The 24,171-nt window shown below is 36.2% G+C and overlaps 1 long non-coding RNA gene across 1 annotated transcript; it reads right to left on the bottom strand.

Moving 5' to 3' along the window:
- LOC131152220 (uncharacterized) lies at window positions 1-19,508 on the bottom strand. Its single transcript, XR_009135890.1, has 7 exons — window positions 18,178-19,508; window positions 14,289-14,415; window positions 13,653-13,857; window positions 11,779-12,068; window positions 6,656-6,705; window positions 781-913; window positions 1-343 (listed from the first exon to the last, which is right to left on the bottom strand). It is a non-coding gene; the product is annotated as an uncharacterized LOC131152220 (long non-coding RNA).
- Window positions 19,509-24,171: the final 4,663 nt, after the last annotated feature.

Raw genomic sequence — 24,171 nt, 5'->3', positions numbered from 1 at the left:
TTGGCTATCAAAAATCCCATATGCTTGCCAAATCAAAAAACATAAACTGGAATTGATTCACACAAAAATCTTATAAATTAATGTAACATTATCAAATACTCAACAAGCAGCAGTAAATTGCAGAATCATTTGCCCTACCCATTAAGTAGTTATGCTGTAAACTTTATTTGGCTGTTGAAGTCGTCACCATCTGTTTGACAGATCAAAGAAAAACACTGGTTGATTCACGAATGATCTCATAAATGGATAGGACATTCTCAATACTCAGCAAGCAAATGATGCACCACTCCGAAAGATCTGACCGCCTATTTTGGAGGACTTCTTGAAGAAAATGAACGTTGTGCTGCCAAAAAAAAAAAAAGGTTTACATCAAATATTCAAATAAGTTCAATAAAAGTTCATTGGACAATTTTAGAACATTCACAAAATGTGTAGCAATTTTTCAACTATTTACTTCTATGGAGTACTGTTATTTTTTCTTGTAACAATCATCCAACACATTATGTTTATGAATGTACTACATTCCAAAATTTCTGGGGAAAACCAACAATGATCATTATAGAAAGCACACAACATCCACATCCAAACCTGAGCATTTTAAAATAGGGAAAAAAAGAAAAGAAAAGGCAATACCCAGTGCAAAAGGTTCCCGCACCATCAGGGGGTTGGAAGGGCATGATCTATGCAACCTTGATCTCCACATTTGGAGGAAGAAAATGACAAAATGGGTATACTCCAACATAAGCTGATAAAAGAAATGATCAGAACAGAGAGAAATACCTCAACAAATTTCAATTTGAAATCCAGATTCCCAAAACGCTGTGTGACCTCATACTCCTCTCGAAGGTAGTCACATGGATGCATCAGAGGTAGCCACATGGATGCTTATGTAGTGAAGTGGGTTCCCAATTCACTGAACATAAAAAAAATGAAGGCAAAAATAGCAATACTCAAAATCCACGTAAATCAAAGTTCACTATAGCTAACACAAGCAGAAATTGATAATGGGCCCCAATTATCTTTGATTATGACCAGCTGTGGCGGATTTGTTCAATTCTCATGTTAGTTATACATTTCACCTAGAGCAGAGAAGCCTCATTCTATATCCAAGCTTCTCCCCAACCCTAAAACCAAGCCATTCTAACCTAATGAGCCAACTAACAACCTTGCTATATGAACAAGTCCTATTGTGTACTTGATTCTGAGCACATACAAACAAACATGCTCGTACTTCAGATTTATTAGTTATCATAGTGCTCTGTATTATGATTGATGACCAACATCAACTTTGAATCATCAACCAGAATTGGCTAAAACACTTAAAAGTTACAATAGTCCAGAACATAAGTGGATCAGCTATGAATCATCAACCAGAATAACTCAGTATCTCTGATTGGTTGAGAATTTCCCCAACCTAAAATATGTTATGCTTCAGTTAAAACCTGTGTCTATCGTCCTACTTGGATAGATTCAAACTGTTGGGCAGCAGGTCTTCTCACAGAATCCAATATTATTTTACGATTAAATTTTCTCTCTGTTGGCATCAGGCTCAATGCTATATTGCTATACAATATAACGATAATTTAAACAAAGTATAAAAAAATAATTTAAATCAAATATCACAGCAGATATTTGAGATGCTCTTATCTTTACTTTGTATTTGAACAAGACAAAACAAATCTGTTAATGCAAATCCGAAAAGGAGACCTGATGAATTATTTTTATTACCAGTTTTATATCAAAGAATTTTTTTAAAAAAAATAAAATTACAGATTTACGGTAAAGTTCATCCACTTGCATTTCAAAAACAAATCTGTTATGGTCATTGATAATTTAACCATCCCCAACTTCACCAAATGATACTTTAACTCCTCCCCAACATTATCCTGCAAAGACCTCTTCTAGATGCCTTCACGCCCTTTTATCATGGTGGCATGAAGTAGTCAAGCAGATTAGCCAAGGTGCTGTTAATTAGTGAGTTCCATCCTTTTATAAGAGGCTTCTCTTTCACACAGCAATTTTTTATTTTTTTGCTAAGCCTGTCACATGCCTCTTTTTAATAATCAATAAAGTGTAGCAATATCTCTACCAGCACAAAATGCCTTTCCACTGCCCTTAAAAAAATTCAAGATGCTGTATGAGCTATGTTACAAAAAAAATAAGGGAGGCCTCTCCCAACAATGCGCACCAGAATGAACATTGTATAAAGGATCACACATACATACTTACAACAAACATATTGGTGATAAACAGAAACATTCCACAACCATAGCAATATAAAGAGAGTAAAGATAAGAGCAACGATATTAGGAATTACGTGGTTCAGCAAAACCTACATCCACGGGAGCAATCAGCAAGAGATTCACTATGAAAATCAAAGTCTCATAATACAATGATCTTCTCTCCTTCTCTTACCCTCTCTTACTCTCTTACATGTCAAAATATACCCAGAAGAGCATATATAACAAGCCCTCCAAAGTTTCCCTCTAAATCCCCAACTGTCACCACATTCAAATTCAAAATTCAAATAACCTCTCGCAGCCCAGTCGCACTTGTCAACGAGAACAAGGGATTCGTCGATGAGTCCAAGAAGCCCACTCGTTGACTAGTCTATCATCTCGTCGACGAGTCTTTTGCTCTGAGATTTTCTAGCTCTCGGTATATACTCATCGACGAGCTCAGGGCATTCGCCAACGAGTGCCTGTTGTGCAGCCTCTCCATGTTCTTCTTCCTTCCCTTGTTTATGAAATTCCAAGTATAAGAGCCACACCATAGACAACAATTCCACCTTGGCGATTATACGCCCCCTTAGGAGAATACTGAAAAACATATGAACTGCTCCACCTTGAACTTGAATCGTCCGGTTAGGTTATGTCTCCCTTCTAACACTTGGAGACAAATACCAAGTCCAAACAATACCGCTTGAACTTACTGATGGCAGCTTCAGCTTCTGCCATCAACCTCGATGCAGTTGTAGATTCACCACCCGAAGACTTCACCCTAAACTTCCAACAAAGCCTTCCAACAACAGTAAACAAATACTGCTGCAAGCCTTATATTACCAAAGCCCCCTGCATAGTCTTCAACAAATCTCACAACTAACAGTCTACTCTGTTGCCTGATGAAACACCCCATTTTCACAATCATGGAGGACCTTTGACATATGCTGGACATCACAGCCCGTCCTTGGGTACCGAGTGGTAGACATTTCACAACGATTCTCCACAGAACCCCCTTGAGATGGAAAAAGAAGTCTCCCTACGGTTCCATCCACAAAACCATCCTGAGATAATATCAATCTCCCTGCAGCTTTGTCCATGTGAAGCAACAAACCAAGACCCATCTTGGCCATACCCAACACATTCATGTCAAAACCTTTCAATAGAATTTCCAACTTATTAAAGCCTCAGTTAAAGCATTTCCAGCCAATAACATGCCATTCATACACAACAAACATATCACTTCACTGCATCTTATCACCCTCTTCCATATTGGAAGCCTCACCACCTCGCACACCTGAGTGATGGTCTTATAGTGCATATAAGCTGACTGTGATTCTACAAATCTCCAGAGCTAAAACTCCATGCAATATGACCAATGTCATCTCTGCCCTGAGTCTATTGCTCCACCTGCATCACAAACTCATTTAATCTGTGATATTGTTAACCTGAGTTAGAACTCCCCACATTTCTGCCCAGAGTCCCTAACTCCACCTGAATAACATGACTGCTTCTGCCGTAGTTTTCTAGCATTTCTGTTTCTTTTCCTTTACCTGAGTACGCTGCCCCATGACTTTATCAACGAAAAGTCATGTCCTCGATCACCCCTTTGTTTGCCACAGGATCACCCAACTTGCACCCTCCTTTCTTAGTGAATGAAGAAAGAGGTACTTTCCTAACAAAACGCCAAGCCTAGATCCTTCATCACTAGAATAGTGCACCAGTGGACATCCACTCACAACCGAATAGTCTACCGCAAAAACATGCCCACAATTCACTTGAAACTTTCCCATCTAGCGATACCTTCGGCAATCAATTACTCAAGAAACGCGCCATACTCACTGACTTCACTAAGAAGTACCCTGCAAGCCCTACATATAACCTACCTTGCTCACAAAACTTCTTGAAAGAAACCAACATACTCTGTCCCAATGATTGACTTGAGAATCTCTCTCCCAGTCTGGTTCTCCACCTCAGCCACTACATAAAGTACACTAAGACCCTTCGTGATAATACCACAAAAAACTTATATCTATCCCCTGATGCTATCATCATTGGTTCCCAAACATCTGAATACATGTAGTAACCCATATGCTCTAACCGCATATGCCACAAGAAACTCGACTGAGATTCAACAGTTGTAACTCCACCTACAACTATAACATCCCATAGTGCAAAGATGTTTCCCGCTACTTTATGCCCTTTCATCACTATTGAGTTACCACACATTTTCATTTCTTTGCATTCAGACTCGTAACAATATCCATTACAATCTAAAATTTCAAATGAAAATACCATTCTTCCTTAGACCCAATTCATGCTTTACATCACATATGCCTTTTACAACACCATCATACAATTTTGATTTTGACATTTCCAATAACAAATATTTTGCATGAAATATCATTTTCCATCAAAATACAACTAGTACAAACTAACCTGTCGGTGTCAAACCATTTTCTAGGATAAAAGCATCCGATGACTAAGATTCAAGAATCACTCGTGAGGCACTCCAAACCCGATGAAACGCGTAGCGTATCTTCAACACTACATTCTGAGTCTTTCTCCACTACACTTGCAGATTTTGACAAACCCTTAGACATATATCGGCATTCCCGTTTTCACCAAACTAATGCCGGAGAATTCTCATCCATGACGTGATACAACACATCCTTAGCCAAATAAAGACAAATGATTGCTTCCAATTCATTCCAAGTCGTTGCATTCATGCTATCCAGTTGAAATTTTGTAAAAAAACATTCCCCATGCCTTGTTACAACATGAAATCCTCAAATTCAGAGGCCATACAACACGCTCTAATACCAATTGTTACGAAAAAAATAAGGGAGGCCTCTCCTAACAATGCGCATCGGAATGAACATTGTATAAAGGATCACACATACATACTTGCAACAAAAAAATTGGTGATAAACAGAAGCATTCCACAACCATAGCAATATAAAGAGAGTAAAGATAAGAGTAACGACACCAGGAATTACGTGGTTCGAAAAAGCCTATATCCACGGGAGCAATCGGCAAGAGATTCACTATGAAAATCAAAGTCTCACAATACAATGATCTTCTCTCCTCCTCTTACCCTCTCTTACTCTCTTACATGTCAAAATATGCCCAGAAGAGCATATATAAAAAGCCCTTGGAAGTTTCCCTCCGAATCCCCAACTGTCACAACTTTCAAATTCAAAATTCAAATAACCTATTGCAGCCCAGTCGCACTCGTCAACGAGAACAGGGGATTCGTCGACGAGTCCAAGAAGCCCACTCGTCAACTAATCTATCATCTCATCGACGAGTCTTCTACTCTGAGATTTTCTAGCTCTCGATATATACTCGTCGACAAGCTCAGGGCACTCGTCAACGAGTGCCTGCTATGCAGCCCCTCCATGTTCTTCTTCCTTCTTTTGTTTATGAAACTCCAAGTATAAGAGTCACACCATAAACAACAAGCTATTTAACATAAATAATCACCATATGATAAAGACACAAATTAACAATTACCTAAAAACATGAATGAAATCAATAGTTGAAAGAGCACAAAAGTATTACCTTCAATGTGGTAAAACCAATGTCTAGATTTTCTTCCCAAGATTTATACAATTTTTGCAACCTAGCTCCCTCAACACACAGTAGATAATTAAATAAATAACTAACTAAAATAGCCACCTACAGTTGTCAATCAAATACAAGAAGAACAGAAATGAAAGCAATATAAGGAATTTTCAATAGAAAATTGGAGGATAAAGACAGCCAAATAGGTAGTTACTTGCGATGGATGTTAACCCAAATACCCAAAGAACACAAACCAAAAATGGTGGTTTTTTTTTTTTTGGGTTTTTATTATTTTATTTTGTTTTCTCCTGAGCCGAAGCCTGCGCCTGCAAATGAGTTGAGCCCAAACTCGAGCCCGATCTATACTTTCTAAGATCAAAATGCCAAGCTTGAACCAAGCCTGAGCCATTATTTTTATTCTTGAGCCGAGCTCAAGCTCAAGCCTGACTTTTTGAGATCAAAATGCCAAGCCCAAGCTCGAGCATGCTGAAACTCAGCTCATTTGCAGCCCTAGACCATGTGGGGAGGAATTTAAGGAGGTTATAACTCCTATATATAATCTCTTCAATTAATTGTGATTATATCAGCAACTTCAATAGCAAAGCTAGTACAAAAATAAGAAGAAAGTTTAAAAAGAACAAAAATTTCCAAAAGGAAAAATTATATAAAGATAAAAAAAAAAAATCACATTCCAAGAATAAGGGCACAAACAGTAGTAGCAGCGGCATAATATAAGAGGCAAGGTGTACTACCAAAAAAATTACTACTGGAGGAAGCAGAAAACAAAAAATAAAGAACCTATATATCCTCCTATTAAAAATTATCATACTGAAACTTGGATATAAAAACTGGCATTGGCAATGTCCGACCTGCAAAGCGCCCCTTGCTACATTCTTATCATCAAAGGTTGTCTTCTTCCCTGCATGAGTAGAGGGAACCAAGAATCAGTAAGGAAAATTGTAACGCCCCGAACCCTTAAACCCGGGGTCCGGCGCGTTATACCTGATAAAATCCTTGAAAATCCATAATCAACATATACGCAGCGAGAAACATAAATATAATCTCCCAATTATATAATACCATAATTTTCTAAATCCATCTATCAGCCATAATAAATTAATCATCCACCTGTATTCAAATATATACATATCTCCAAACATTATTCAGTATTCATAATGTCAGTATGTTTCACAACCTTTCATAATATCTAAAGGACTTAAAATACAAAACATAAAACATAACATATACATCTCAAAATTAACATAGAAATATACCCTTTTCTTTTTCCTATTCCCCAATAATGCTATAAAAATCTCGAGCTTTTAAAACTTGATCTCAACAAAATCCTGAAAAAGATAAATTCATATTCGAGTGAGACACATCTCAATTTTTAAAATCTTTGCTTGAAATCATGAACTTAGTGATGATTGAGTTGAAAATCTCCTAATAGCAATTAGGGTTTTAATAGAGAGGGAGATTGAGATCTTTGATTGAAATCAGGGAATAAATTATGATTGAGTTGAAAATCGCCTAATTGCAATCAAGGTTTTAATGGAAACAAGATTGAGATCCTTTCAAATTGTGATCAAGGGGTAGGAAAATAGAAGATATTCATGGTTTCAAAAATGGAAGTTTCATTTTGAAAAGAGCATATTTGGCAAAATAAAGAGGTTTTTTTATAACATTACTATATTTCATCATTGGCCAAAAACGAAAACAATAAAAAATGTCTCTTTTAAAAATGGAAGGTGCTTTTTTTTTTTTTTTTTTGAAAAAATGGAATTCCAAGTTTACCATTCATGCTTCAATCCCATAGAGCAAGTGTAGTAACCTGACCCAAAAAATAAATAAATAAATAATAAATAAAGAGATATTTTGGAGGAGATATTTTGGAGAAGATATTTTGAGATATTTATATATAAATATCTTAGAGGAGATATTTATTTAGATTACTTAAAGGCTAAGTTAGGTTTTATTCTATAAACTCTCTCATTCTCTCTCTCTCTCTAGGATTTCGCATCATCCGTTGCAGGAATTCACGATCCGTCGTTACCACATGGGTCTGGAGGAGAATCTCTACGTTTATTGTGGAATAGATCTTCGTTTGTGAAATTTCGGGATTTTCCCTAAAATCGAGGTAAGGGTATAAATTCGATTTCGGTTCGGTAGATTGGTAGTATAGGAAATTATATTGAAGCATTGTTCTTCAATTTTTAGGTTTTGGGGACCCCGAGTCGTTATTTTCGATCGGTTCGTTCGTGTTTCTATTTCATGTTTAAGGTAAGGGGAAATTGATTACAACAGTTATTTCGTAAAACTAAACCACTAAAAAGATAGTTTACATTCATATGATTGATTTGACTGCTATTTTACTAAATTTCACCAGGTTGAAATGCAGGGTTTCGTGATTTTACGGTTTTGGTAAAAATACGGGTTTTGGCGTATGGTCTCCAAATGTTTCAAAACTTCTTTATTTGTATTATTATGTATGTGGGAGATGTCTGAATCCCTTATTTTTATTTAAATGGTGTTTATTGTATTATATACTATATAGCGGATTTTTGTTTAAATTAGTGTGACATGTGGATGAAAATGAACTTGTGAACATTTGATATTATTGATATGGATTATGGGAAAGGAGTTTCAGATTGTTATACTGGAAAATGTTGAAAAACAAGTGTCGGTTATATACCGTGCTAATTATGTAAAAAGGGTAAACCGAGAGGGTGTGTGCCGATTTATACCAGATATGGATATATGAGTTTGTAAAAATGCTAGAATTACACAGGTTATCATGTTTTGTTATAAATTGTTTACATGATAAGTGGAACCATAGCTTGCGACTATTGGAGTTGAAAGATACTACCACCTAAGGGGTTGAAAGATACTACCGACTAAGGAGTTGAAAGATACTACCAAACTGGAGTTGAAATACTTCAGGGTAAAGGGGTTTATAGTCCTGATACCAAAAGGCTCGGATTCCATTGCCAGTGAGTACAGTGCAACCACACACGCTAAGTGGTGTGGGTACAAAGATGGTCGACTTGCAGGAGTTTGTAATCATAGGTGAATAATGGACCAGGGGAGGCAGTCAGACTACATATGAGATACATGATAGTGCCTGCACTTAACAGGGCATTGTTAGAGATATCACTGCACAACCCGTGCCACGGGGTAAAATAGGCATTATTTGTGATACCAAGTTGTTGGTCATTCTATATTCATATACATGATTTAAAAGCTGATATGGAAAAACGGTATTGTTTATATTGATATATGTGTTGTGCTTCAGTATTGAAAACCTTCGTTTTATATATATGGATATATGTTTTAAATTGAAATACTCACATGTGGCCACACGCTAATTGTAATACTTTCTTCCCTACTGAGAAGTGTCTCACCTCGTTATACAACCTCTATTTTTAGGTCCTTCAGGACGTCGGTCCTAGTTGCTAGAGCGACTGGGAAGGTGGTTTTTGGTTTAGTTGTGTAAGTATTCGGTTATGTAATAAACTTAGTTAGAAGCATCTTTTTGGAGGTTGTAAACACTGATTTATGTATTAAGTTGGATGTTTGAGAATTTAAAAATACAGTTGGTAGACTCTGGTTTATACCTAGTATAAATCCCGATGGATATTTATGTTTTTTCGCGACATTTATATCCCAGTTTTGTATGATTTACACCCGTATGTCCCTGTTTAGGACGGGTTCTTCATGTATGGCTATCAGGTACAGGTTATTATGTATGTAGGTTGGCAATCTAGGTCCGTTTAAAGGGTCAGGTTGTTACAGCAAGCACCTACTTTCATTCACTCATACATGCTTAAGGAAGAGTACTCACATTGTGCCTAGAGAGGGAAGAGAGAAAAACACCATACAATAGGATATTCTCTCACTCGTCCCATTATAAGCAAGTGGTAAAATCATGAAAGTAAATTAGGACACCTTATTTTTCTAAGGTGTAACACTACAAAAAATAAGGTTATTAGTGAATTATCAAAAACCGTCACTAATAATCACAAAACCGTCACTAATACGATTTTGTGATTATTAGTAACAATTTTGAATTAGTCACTATAATTGCAGTTACTAATACTTATTAGTCACGAATTCTAAAAACGTCACTAATAACAAAGTATTAGTGACGGATTATAACCGTCACTAAAATTCTAATGCCGTTACTATAAATTTTACGTTGGTTCGGCTGAAAATCGTCACTAATAGAAGAGTATTAGTGATGAATTTCAAAACCAAAATTTAAAACCATCACTGATACTTGAGCTTTAGTGACACTTTTAAAATTCGTCACTAATAATAGAGTATTAGTGGCAGTTTTGAAACCTTCACTAATACTCAAAAAATGGACAATTATTAGTGATAGTTTTAAAACTATCACTAATAATATTTTTAATCATTAATTCTTGTAAAAATCTGTAATTACATTTTCGCATACATAACATTAAACAATAATTACTAAAAAATTCATAAATTATTTAAAATTCAAATTCAAATACAAATACAAATACATTATACAAATTCAATTAAAATACAAAAATTCCATTTGTTCGGATAACAAAAAAAAAATTCAAAAAAATTCAAAAATCAAAATCAAATTCAAATACAAATACATTATACAAATTCAAATTAAAATACAAAAATTCTATCTGTTCAGATAACAAAAAAATACACAAAAAAAAAAAATTAATCAAAAGCTACATCTGACTATAGTATATGACATCGTGCTGATGTTGTGACAGCTACTAACCCTACAAATTAAGAATTATAAAAAAAAAATTAATATACAATTTTTGAACATATATGTTTACGTACTATAAGTATCAATGATTTAATAGCAAAATAATCAGACATTCGGGCATAGTTAAAAAAAATGATACAATTTCAAATAGTTAAATTTCCCTCCTATAAGTAAAAAGAAGAACATGACATCGCCATACCAATTCCAGCTAGAAAACTAGCTATTTATTCACATTGCAAAGAAATAGATGATATACTATGTCTTTCATTATCATCTTTCAAAGGAAATATTGCTTTTTAATGACTATTTTTCACACAAGATTCAATTCCTTTCACAATAATACAAACCAATGTCCACTATATTAGTTGTTAAGCAAATCCACTGTTTCACAATTATGTAACATTTGATTTTATTCCTCCTATAGATCAACAAGATGATGGGTTCTTGATATGGGTTCTTGACCGGGAGAAGGCTATGTATACAGATATGAAGTTGATAAATATTTTTAAAATAAGAATATGCAAATATGGCAACATTTTTCTAAAAAGGAAATTATTGCATGGAAGATTAGCCACATTATCCAAATTTTCCAATGGATACATAGTTGAACTGCTAAAAAGAACCTATTTTCCTTTTTATACATGAAAATGAAATGCCTTTTGTAAAATCACAACCAACACAACAAAACTAATTGAAAAAAAAAAAGAACAAATTAAGAGATTGTTGTAGTTAACTTCAAATGAACTAAAAGTGCATTCTCTTCCATCACCAAACATGCCCATTTAACCATCCCCAACTTCACCAAGAATTAATATGAATCTTATATAAGCCTCTTGGTAGCTTAACCCTAACAATAATCAATGACCACTATTAAAACTAAACTAATCTTGACCATAAAAAATAGACTACATAAAATAGCCGAAAATATGGACCGAAAATTCCCTTAACACAGGACCCATAGTGAAATAAAAATCACCCAAAAATGCTCTTATGAACAGTAATGCTGCAGTATTGTAAATAGTTATCCACTTAAAAAAACACAATTTAACTCCTAGCTCAAACCTCCTTTCCATCATTCCACCAAGTCAGTGACCGGTTAATAATTTTGCATTCAACTTTTAAGTGCTGATTTCTATCAATGGGCAATCAAGATACATGCGGCTATTCTTTAGGAGTACCAGCACCAACAACTGCAATTCAGATAATGATTTATGTGATCAGAAATAAATTGATTACCTCTAATATGCTAAAGTTCTAACTCCCCCTCTCCATCAAGGAAAATCTCAGGATGTACTGCCGCGCTAGTGATATTGAGAGCCCTTTTGAGGTTCTGAGGGTCTAAAACTTCAATCTCAACTAAGAAGGCTGAGCTTACAGGCCGATGATCTGAAAGCCTCAGTTCTGCCCGGTTGTAAGAATGCTGCTTTATGCCTTTTCAAGCTCTGTAATCCAGTGGATCCCAAGGTTGAACTTACCAGGCTGGGGATCGCTTCTTCTCCCCTTCTTTTGGGTTTTCACCAACATATCTATCATGATGTCATTAATATTCCTTAATAAAGATTAAACCACATTCTCATTAAATTAAAATTCATAAGATATCCAACTCTCATGGAGGTAATGCACATAAAATAACTTGGGGGAAAATGTGAAAGAACTCGTTGACCAGTTCGCTCAGTCAGAATTGGAACAACCCTCGTCAAACTAGAACCAAGAATAGATCACCAGGTCATGGCCCAACCTCCAGATTAGAGGGTCGATCTGCATTCTAAATAATTTAGCAAACCCAGATAGCCAGAATAAATAACTTAGATTTCTAAAATTTTGATAGGAGTTTATATTATTTTGTTCACACAGAAATAATTTTTTGTTTATTGCTTTTGTACAAATTAATATTGCTTTCTTTTTGTTAAGATATATTAGTCATTTTTAATGCTGCTCAGGACCCAATTTATCACATTGTCTAGAAGTAACTATTTTCTGTAAATCATGTAAGCAATCAAATTATTAACAAGCTTCTAAAAACTAGTTCTGTCGCTGTTGCTTCTATGAATTTAAGTCTTAAGCTGGATGGAACAAGCTTGATGGCCCAAAAATTTCATACATTAACATAATTCTAGGAAAACATTAAACAATCAACCTGCTAGGCTCAAATGAGACATCTGAAATTGACTGAGCCAACTGGGTCGTCCCAAGTTTAACAACTAGATGGTCAGTGGCAAGGGGTTGGGTGACTAGATTAACCATTTTATTACTTGTGTTGGGGGCTATTGACACTGAAATAATGACACTTTAATATCAAAATCCTTCTAATTACAATGCCAAACCAGAATATCTGGCTGTATTTGAATGAAAGAACTAAAAAAAAATCAATTTTCTACAAAATTTTGGGATAAAATTTTATTATCTAGGCAAAACGCAATGCAAAATTATATTAAATTTTATTCAAATTCACACAAATCCAAATCCAAGTCTTGAAATCCATGCTCCCAAACACTACCAAAGAGTACTCAATCAATTACCACAACTCTAGGCTTCTAAAATTTTTGGATAAGAAAACAATTTGTATTATATGCACATACTGCCAATTACTTCCCATATTTCTCTTTTGTTGTATTCATTGATAAACAAATCAACAGATACCCATTTGTTTAACCATCCCAATCCATTTACAATGCAAATATAAATATTCCAATGCATATCTAAATCCCATATTTTGTGCAAACCAGATGTAATTCAAATTAGGCGGATCAAGTATGAGTTAGATCAATTGATTCTAACTATTTTCCCATCTCTGCTCGGACTGCTATTAACTTGATACTGGATACAGAATTGCAGATTCATTCACCCTGGCAATATGATTTGTTCTAACTATTTTCCCATCTCTACTCGGACTGCTATTAACTTGATACTGGATACAGAATTGCAGATTCATTCACCCTGTCAAGATATGATTTGTTTTACTGCTGTATGTGTTGGCTATCAAAAATCCCATATGCTTGCCAAATCAAAAAACATAAACTGGAATTGATTCACACAAAAATCTTATAAATTAATGTAACATTATCAAATACTCAACAAGCAGCAGTAAATTGCAGAATCATTTGCCCTACCCATTAAGTAGTTATGCTGTAAACTTTATTTGGCTGTTGAAGTCGTCACCATCTGTTTGACAGATCAAAGAAAAACACTGGTTGATTCACGAATGATCTCATAAATGGATAGGACATTCTCAATACTCAGCAAGCAAATGATGCACCACTCCGAAAGATCTGACCGCCTATTTTGGAGGACTTCTTGAAGAAAATGAACGTTGTGCTGCCAAAAAAAAAAAAAGGTTTACATCAAATATTCAAATAAGTTCAATAAAAGTTCATTGGACAATTTTAGAACATTCACAAAATGTGTAGCAATTTTTCAACTATTTACTTCTATGGAGTACTGTTATTTTTTCTTGTAACAATCATCCAACACATTATGTTTATGAATGTACTACATTCCAAATTTCTGGGGAAAACCAACAATGATCATTATAGAAAGCACACAACATCCACATCCAAACCTGAGCATTTTAAAATAGGGAAAAAAAGAAAAGGCAATACCCAGCGCAAAAGGTTCCCGCACCTTCAGGGGGTTGGAAGGACATGATCTATGCAACCTTGATCTCCACATTTGGAGGAAGAAAATGACAAAATGGGTATACTCCAACATAAGCTGATAAAAGAAATGATCAGAACAGAGAGAAATACCTCAACAAATTTCAATTTGAAATCCAGATTCCCAAAACGCTGTGTGACCTCATACTCCTCTCGAAGGTAGTCACATGGATGCATCAGAGGTTGCCACATGGATGCTTATGTAGTGAAGTGGAATTCACTGAACATAAAAAAAATGAAGGCAAAAATAGCAATACTCAAAATCCACGTAAATCAAAGTTCACTATAGCTAACACAAGCAGAAATTGATAATGGGCCCCAATTATCTTTGATTATGACCAGCTGTGGCGGATTTGTTCAATTCTCATGTTAGTTATACATTTCACCTAGAGCAGAGAAGCCTCATTCTATATCCAAGCTTCTCCCCAACCCTAAAACCAAGCCATTCTAACCTAATGAGCCAACTAACAACCTTGCTATATGAACAAGTCCTATTGTGTACTTGATTCTGAGCACATACAAATAAACATGCTCATACTTCAGATTTATTAGTTATCATAGTGCTCTGTATTATGATTGATGACCAACATCAACTTTGAATCATCAACCAGAATTGGCTAAAACACTTAAAAGTTACAATAGTCCAGAACATAAGTGGATCAGCTATGAATCATGAACCAGAATAACTCAGCATCTCTGATTGGTTGAGAATTTCCCCAACCTAAAATATGTTATGCTTCAGTTAAAACCTGTGTCTATCGTCCTACTTGGATAGATTCAAACTGTTGGGCAGCAGGTCTTCTCACAGATAAACGGAATACCTAAATCCAATATTATTTTACAATTAAATTTCTCTCTGTTGGAATCAGACTCAATGCTATATTGCAATACAATATAACAATAATTTAAACAAAGTACAAAAAAATAATTTAAATCAAAATATCACAGCAGATATTTGAGGTGCTCTTATCTTTACTTTGTATTTGAACAAGACAAAGCAAATCTGTTAATGCAAATCCGAAAAGGAGACCTGATGAATTATTTTTATTACCAGTTTTATATCAAAGAATTTTTAAAAAAATAAAATTACAGATTTACGGTAAAGTTCATCCACTTGCATTTCAAAAACAAATCTGTTATGGTCATTGATAATTTAACCATCCCCAACTTCACCAAATGATATTTTAACTCCTCCCCAACATTATCCTGCAAAGACCTCTTCTAGATGCCTTCACGCCCTTTTATCATGGTGGCATGAAGTAGTCAAGCAGATTAGCCAAGGTGCTGTTAATTAGTGAGTTCCATCCTTTTATAAGAGGCTTCTCTTTCACACAACAATTTTTTATTTTTTTGCTAAGCCTGTCACATACCTCTTTTTAATAATCAATAAAGTGTAACAATATCTCTACCAGCACAAAATGCCTTTCCACTGCCCTTAAAAAAATTCAAGATGCTGTATAAGCTATCTTATGAAAAAAATAAGGGAGGCCTCTCCCAACAATGCGCACCAGAATGAACACTGTATAAAGGATCACACATACACACTTACAACAAACATATTAGTGATAAACAGAAACATTCCACAACCATAGCAATATAAAGAGAGTAAAGATAAGAGCAACGATATCAGGAATTACGTGGTTCAGCAAAACCTACATCCACGAGAGCAATCAACAAGAGATTCACTATGAAAATCAAAGTCTCATAATACAATTATCTTCTCTCCTTCTCTTACCCTCTCTTACTCTCTTACATGTCAAAATATGCCCAAAAGAGCATATATAACAAGCCCTCTGAAGTTTCGCTCCGAATCCCCAACTGTCACCACATTCAAATTCAAAATTCAAATAACCTCTCGCAGCCCAGTCGCACTCGTCAACGAGAACAAGGGATTCGTCGATGAGTCCAAGAAGCCCACTCGTTGACTAGTCTATCATCTCGTCGACGAGTCTTTTGCTCTGAGATTTTCTGGCTCTCGGTATATACTCATCGACGAGCTCAAGGCATTCGCCAACGAGTGCCTGTTGTGCAGCCTCTCCATGTTCTTCTTCCTTCCCTTGTTTATGAAATTCCAAGTATAAGAGCCACACCATAGACAACAATTCCACCTTGGCGATTATACGCCCCCTTAGGAGAATACTGAAAAACATATGAACTGCTCCACCTTGAACTTGAATCGCCCAGTTGGGTTATGTCTCCCTTCTAACACTTGGAGACAAATACCAAGTCCAAACAATACCGCTTGAACTTACTGATGGCAGCTTCAACTTCTACCATCAACTTCGATGCAGTTGTAGATTCACCACCCGAAGACTTCACCCTAAGCTTCCAACAAAGCCTTCCAACAACAACAAATACTACTGCAAGCCTTATATTACCAAAGCCCCCTGCATAGTCTTCAACAAATCTCACAACTAACAGTCCACTTTGTTGCCTAACGAAACACCCCATTTTCACAATCATGGAGGACCTTTTACATATGCTGGACATCACAGCCCGTCCTTGGGTACCAAGTGGTAGACATTTCACAACGATTCTCCACAGAACCCCCTTGAGACAGAAAAAGAAGTCTCCCTACGGTTCCATCCAAAAAACCACCCTGAGATAATATCAATCTCCCTGCAGCTTTGTCCATGTGAATCAACAAACCAAGACCCATCTTGGCCATGCCCAACACATTCATATCAAAACCTTTCAACAGAGTTTCCAACGGATTAAAGCCTCAGTTAAAGCATTTCCAGCCAATAACATGTCATTCATACACAACAAACATATCACTTCACTACATCTTATCACCCTCTTCCATATTGGAAGCCTCACCACCTCACACACCTGAGTGATGGTCTAATAGTGCATATAAGCTTAACGTGATTCTACGGATCTCCCGAGCTGAAACTCCATGCAATATGACCAATGTCATCTCTACCCTGAGTCTGTTGCTCCACCTGCATCACAAACTCATTTAATCTGTGATATTGTTAACCTGAGTTAGAAACTTAGAACTCCCCGCATTTCTGCCCAGAGTCCCTAACTCCACCTAAATAACATGATTGCTTCTGCCGCAGTTTTCTAGCATTTATGTTTCTCTTCCTTTACCTAAGTACGCTGCCCCATGACTTTATCAACGAAAAGTCATGTTCTCGATCACCCCTTTGTTTGCCACAGGATCACCCAACTTGCACCCTCCTTTCTTAGTGAATAAAGAAAGAGGTACTTTCCGGACAAAACATCAAGCCTAGATCCTTCATCACTAGAATAGTGCACCAGTGGACATCCACTCACAACCCAGTAGTCTACCGCAAAAACATGCCCACAATTCACTTGCAACTTTCTTATCTAGCGATACCTTTGGCAATCGATTACTCAAGAAACGCGCCATACTCACTGACTTCACCAAGAAGTACCCTACAAGCCCTACATATAACCTACCTTGCTCACAAAACTTCTTGAACAAAACCAGCATACTCTGTCCCAATGTTTGACTTGAGAATCTCTCTCCCAGTCTGGTTCTCCACCTCAGCCACTGCATAAAGTACACTAAGACCCTTCGTGATAATTCCACGAAAAACATATATCTATCCCCTGATGCTATCATCATTGGTTCCCAAACATCTGAATACATGTAGTTACCCATATGCTCTAACCGCATATGCCACAAGAAACTCAACTGAGATTCAACAGTTGCAACTCCACCTACAACTATAACATCCCATAGTGCAAAGATGTTTGTCGCTACTTTATGCCCTTTCATCACTATTGAGTTACCACACATTTTCATTTCTTTGCATTCAGACTCGTAACAATATCCATTACAATCTAAAATTTCAAATGAAAATACCATTCTTCCTTAGACCCAATTCATGCTTTACATCACATATGCCTTTTACAACACCATCATACAATTTTGATTTTGACATTTCCAATAACAAATATTTTGCATGAAATATCATTTTCCATCAAAATACAACCAGTACAAACTAACCTGTCGGTGTCAAACCATTTTCTAGGATAAAAGCATCCGATGACTAAGATTCAAGAATCACCCGTGAGGCACTCCAAACCCGATGAAACGCGTAGCGTATCTTCAACATTACATTCTGAGTCTTTCTCCACTACACTTGCAGATTTTGACAAACCCTTAGACATATATCGGCATTCCCATTTTCACCAAACTAATGCCGGAGAATTCTCATCCATGACGTGATACAACACATCCTTAGCCAAATAAAGACAAATGATTGCTCCCAATTCATTCCAAGTCGTTGCTCCCAATCTATGCAGCCCCTCCATGTTCTTCTTCCTTCCTTTGTTTATGAAACTCCAAGTATAAGAGCCACACCATAAACAACAAGCTATTTAACAAAAATAATCACCATATGATAAAGACACAAATTAACAATTACCTAAAAACATAAATGAAATCAACAGTAGAAAGAGCACAAAAGTATTACCTTCAATGTGGTAAAACCAATGTCTAGATTTTCTTCCCAAGATTTATACAATTTTTGCAACCTAGCTCCCTCAACACGCAGTAGATAATTAAATAAATAACTAACTAAAATAGCCACCTATAGTTGTCAATCAAATACAAGAAGAACAGAAATGAAAGCAATATAAGGAATTTTCAATAGAAAATTGGAGGATAAAGACAGCCAAATAGGTAGTTACTTGCGATGGATGTTAACCCAAATACCCAAAGAACACAAACCAAAAATGGTGGTTTTTTTTTTTTTGGTTTTTATTATTTTATTTTGTTTTCTCCTGAGACGAAGCCTGAGCCTGCAAATGAGTTGAGCCCAAACTCGATCCCGATCCAGACTTTCTAAGATCAAAATGCCAAGCCCGAACCAAGCTCGAGCCATTATTTTTATTCTTGAGCCGAGCTCAAGCTCAAGCCTGACTTTCTGAGATCAAAATGCCAAGCCCAAGCTCGAGCATGCTAAAACTCAGCTCATTTGCAGCCCTAGACCATGTGGGGAGGAATTTAAGGAGGTTATAACTCCTAAATCTCTTCAATTAATTGTGATTATATGAGCAGCTTCAATAAAAAAGCTAGTACAAAAATAAGAAGAAAGTTTAAAAAGAACAAAAATTTCCAAAAGGAAAAATTATATAAAGATAAAAAACAAAATCACATTCCAAGAATAAGGGCACAATCAGTAGTAGCAGCAGCATAATATAAGAGGCAAGGTGTACTACCAAAAAAATTACCGCTGGAGGAAGCAGAAAACAAAAAATAAAAAACGTATATATCCTCCTATTAAAAATTATCATACTGAAACTTGGATATAAAAACTGGCACTGGCAATGTCCGACCTGCAAAGTGCCCCTTGCTACATTCTTGTCATCAAAGGTTGTCTTCTTCCCTGCATGAGTAGAGGGAACCAAGAATCAGTAGGGAAAATTGTAACGCCCCGAACCCTTAAACCCGGGGTCCGGCGCGTTATACCTGATAAAATCCCTGATAATCCATAATCAACATATACGCAGCGAAAAACATAAATATAATCTCCCAATTATATAATACCCGAGTTTTCTAAATCCATCTATCAACCATAATAAATTAATCATCCACATGTATTCAAATATATACATATCTCCAAACATTATTCAGTATTCATAATGTCAGTATGTTTCACAACCTTTCATAATATATAGAAGACTTAAAATACAAACATAAAACTTAGCATATACATCTCAAAATTAACATAGAAATATACCCTTTTCTTTTTCCTATTCCCCAATAATGCTATAAAAACTTCGAGCTCTTAAAGCTTGATCTCAAGGAAATCCTGAAAAAGATAAATTCATATTCGAGTGAGACACATCTCAGTAAGGGAATAAACAATATATTAAAACAGTGTGTGGCCAACATGAGTTTATATATGACATATTATTTAATATTTGAAAATCGTTAACATAATTTCTGAAATCATTCCTTGAACCTAATCAAACACATGCAAATGTTTAACCCACGAGATTACCCGAGAATAGGGGTGATTACCCGCCCATACAAGTAGCACCCCTCTGCTCTGATATTTAGGCAATCCAAAAGTCGCAGTTAAAGCATACCAGGGCACTCACCTTACTCAGTAAGCCCTCAAGTGATAAATTGATCTCATACTCACACAGTTCATACAAAAGTTTACCGGTGAAGGCTCCTAAGAATAGGGAAATCTACCCGCCCATACAAGTAGTTTCCCTCTACCCTAACACGTTATACGGCTACTGCCACATCTGTAACTACTAGTGCACTCGCCTTACTCAGCAAGCCCTTAGGCGAAAGGTACGCCTCGCCCAATCGTAACATGTTCTACGTACATACATTCTTCTAATATCATAATACATCATTTTTTCTATCATTATTCAATCATACACATCTGTTCATATTCATGCCTTAACATTGCATGGCATTTCACTTTAAGTGACTCTTTCCCATTTTACATTGTTCACATTTCACATTTCATTTCCCTTTCATTCATTTCTCTTATCATTTCATTTCATTTCATACCCAATATCTTTCAACTATTTTACCCAGCATATTTCAGCTGTCATACATTTACCCAACATTTTTCAGCTGTCATACATTTACCTAACCACTTTCAGCTGTTTTACTGAGCATATTTCAGCTGTCATACATTTACCCACCCACTTTTAGTTGTTTTACCCAACATATTTCAGCATTCGAGTAGGGTCTAGAAAATCTCAATTGAAAATTTATCCACGTCAAAATGACGGCAATCGCGACTAGGACCACATGGTGGTACCCAATCGCCGATTTAACAGCAGATTTAAAGAAAAATTGAGAAAATAGGAAAAAATCGCCTTTCCCCAAGAGCAGTGCCTAAGTCATTCCCATGAGAAATCTGCTCCGGTAGAAGTGTCGGCAGCGGAACCAGGAATCCAATGGCACCTTCCATTTCCTAAACTTTCAAGAAACCTTTCCTTTGATATATATATAACTTACTTATATTATAATATAATATATATATATTTATTTATATATTATAATAACCTATATATGTATATATATATATATATATATGTATATTTCTCTTATTTCAATTAGTTTTTTTTCTTTTTTTTTTAAATCCAATGCAAAAATGTTTAATTTAATAACTAATTATTTAATTTAAATTCTTTAATTTTTTTTTAAATTAATTTAATTTTTTTCTTTTTCCCACGGATTCCTTTTATTTATTTATTTATTATTTTATTTTTTATTATTATTTTAATCATTTTAATTTTTTCAGGTCTTTACATTCTCCCCTCCTTAAGAAATTTCATCCTCGAAATTTGTTACCCGATCTTTCATTTCCATAATTCTACGATTTACTATATCCCACACCATAATCTCAACAATACAATTATATACTTTAAATCCAATACACATCCAAGTTCTCCATATAAGGACCAATCTCATGACTAGGAAACATCACCGTCAATGGATTTACCGTGGTTTTTGAAACCATCGACTGAATCAGAAAATCACAAAAGACCGCCAAGGGATTTCTGCCTCCAAGCTATAAGATAAAATCCTATATTTCCCTACACCAAACCTACTTCTCAACACCTAACTTACCCATCTCCTATTTTTCATCCTAACTTATTCCTATACTCTGGTATAAATCATCTCTAACGTAATACTCTAATATTTTCATATCTAGGCGATGTGAAATTAATCACACTCCCGGCTGGACTTTGTTCTGATACCATCTGTAATGCTCTGAACCCTTAAACCCGGGGTCCCCGGCGCGTTATACCTGATAAAATCTCTGATAATCCATAATCAACATATACGCAGCGAAAAACATAAATATAATCTCCCAATTATATAATACCTGTAAGAACCTGAACCGTGATAAATGGGTTAAATAAATAAGAGAGGGGTGAAGTGGTATTTGAACAGGCTTCGTCAACGAAGCCAGAGTTCGTCGAAGAAGGCCATGCATTTCTCGTTGACAAAATTCAAGGACTCGTCGACGAGGAGAAGCCGAGGAGTCTCAAAAAAATCAGAGATCCTAGATTCGTCGACGAGGCCACCGATTCGTCGACAAAGGCAGTGAAGGATTCTTCGACGAGAACCCCATTTTGTCAACGAGTTGGGCTGGGTCAAAGGTTCTATAAACGATATTTTGGGTTGCTTTGGGACTAAGTTTCCCTAAACTCTCTCTCTCTCTCACTCTAGAACTCTCCCTATCTCTCTCTCTCTCTCTCTTTAGATTCTTTAGCCGATCGTTGATGGAATTGGGAATCCAAAGTTACTGCGAGGATCAGTGAAGGATTCTCTACGTTTCTAGCAGATCGGAATTCCGTTTTAAGTGTCTTTGGGTTTCGAGCTAAAATCGAGATAAGGTTCGGTTTTCGTTTCTGATTTAGTATATGTGTAGTAGTACGAATTGTAAGTATGTAATGTACTGTGGTTTGTAGGTTTTGGAGTCTTGGTTTGTAGTTTTGGGGATCGTAAAGTTCGTAGTTGGAATTCGGGTTAAGGTAAGGGGATTCTGTTTATATCAGTTTATTTTCGAAAGTAGGATCGGTAAGCTTGTAGGCTACGATCGTATGTATGTTTTAGTAACTTATTTGGGGAAATCTATCGGGTAAAAATGCAGGATTTTCGGGTTATAGTTTTTGGAAAAAATGGGGATTTTGGGTATCATCTCTACTTTGTTTGGAAAACTGTTGGTTAGGCTAAAACTATATTATTGAGGTGACCGTAATTCATATTTGCATAAATTGTATACTTGAATTTGTAAACGATATGATTTGCCGTAAATCAAATAAGTGTGGTATGTATGGTTGTATGTATTTGTTCCAAGTATTTGCAAAACAGCTATGTGGTGGCTAATTACTATACGCTGAAATGTATAGGAATGTGAGTTCCAAAATGATTCCAAGGATTTGTAAAACAGCCACGTATCTGTTAACTACCATGGGCGAGAGTGGTTGGCTCTATATCCGGGGTGTGAAATATCACCAGTATGCTTCGGCTGGTCACCGAAGGGTGTGTTCTACACCGTATGTAGCAATGTAATCACTGTGGGCCTGAGTTGTTACATCGTAGTTGCGTATGTAGCAATGTAATCGTTGTGAGACTAGGTGACCTTGTGTAGTTGCGTATGTAGCAATGTAATCACTGTGGGCCTGGGTCATCGTAGCGTAGTTGCGTGTGTGGCAATATAATCACTGTGAGATTAGGTGACCCTGTGTAGTTGCGTATGGAGCAATGTAATCACAATTGGGCCTCGGTCGTCGCAGCGTAGTTGCGTATGTAGCAATGTAATCGCTGTGAGACGAGGTGACCTTGTGTAGTTGCGAACTAGTGTGATGACACTGACCGTATGTTTTGGGTATCGTATATACTGGAATGGTTTTGTGAAAATACTGGAACTGTATTTATATGTATGAAACTGTATGTAAATGTTTCGAACTGTATCGTATTGTATAGTGTATGAAGTATGTAAAATAACACTGGTATGTCACACACTGATATAACCTACTTTCTTCCTTACTGAGAGGTGTCTCACCCCGAATGTATGTACAATGTTTTTCAGGTCCTTCTGGTAGCCATATTTAGCATCCTAGCATTTGGAGGCGGGGGTGTCATTAGCTACTGCTAGTACCTGTTAGGTACGAGTTTTGGTACCCAGGTTGTCGGGATGGTTAGACACCTGGGGTACGTTTAGTATTATGGGAATGTATATCCTAGTTTGTATAGACTCTTGTATGATACTATATATGTATGGAAAGACCATATTGCGCTGCGTATTTTGGATGAGTATGGATGTTTATGTGTATGTATATGAAGCATCTATTCACCCCACGGGGTCAGACCCTCTTTTTGTGTTGTATCATGTATTTTTAATTGATACAGAGACAGGTTAGGCTACTAAACTCACACTTGGGACCCACCTACAGGTTCGGGGCATGACAACTTGGTATCAGAGCTAACCAGGTTGTTAGGTTTTGTAGACTT

The sequence above is a fragment of the Malania oleifera genome, chromosome 3 (genome assembly GCF_029873635.1).
Source record: "Malania oleifera isolate guangnan ecotype guangnan chromosome 3, ASM2987363v1, whole genome shotgun sequence".
NCBI classification, from domain to species: Eukaryota; Viridiplantae; Streptophyta; class Magnoliopsida; order Santalales; family Ximeniaceae; genus Malania; species Malania oleifera.
The sequence above is the reverse complement of the archived record's forward strand: the minus strand, read 5'-3'. Positions and strand labels throughout refer to the sequence as shown.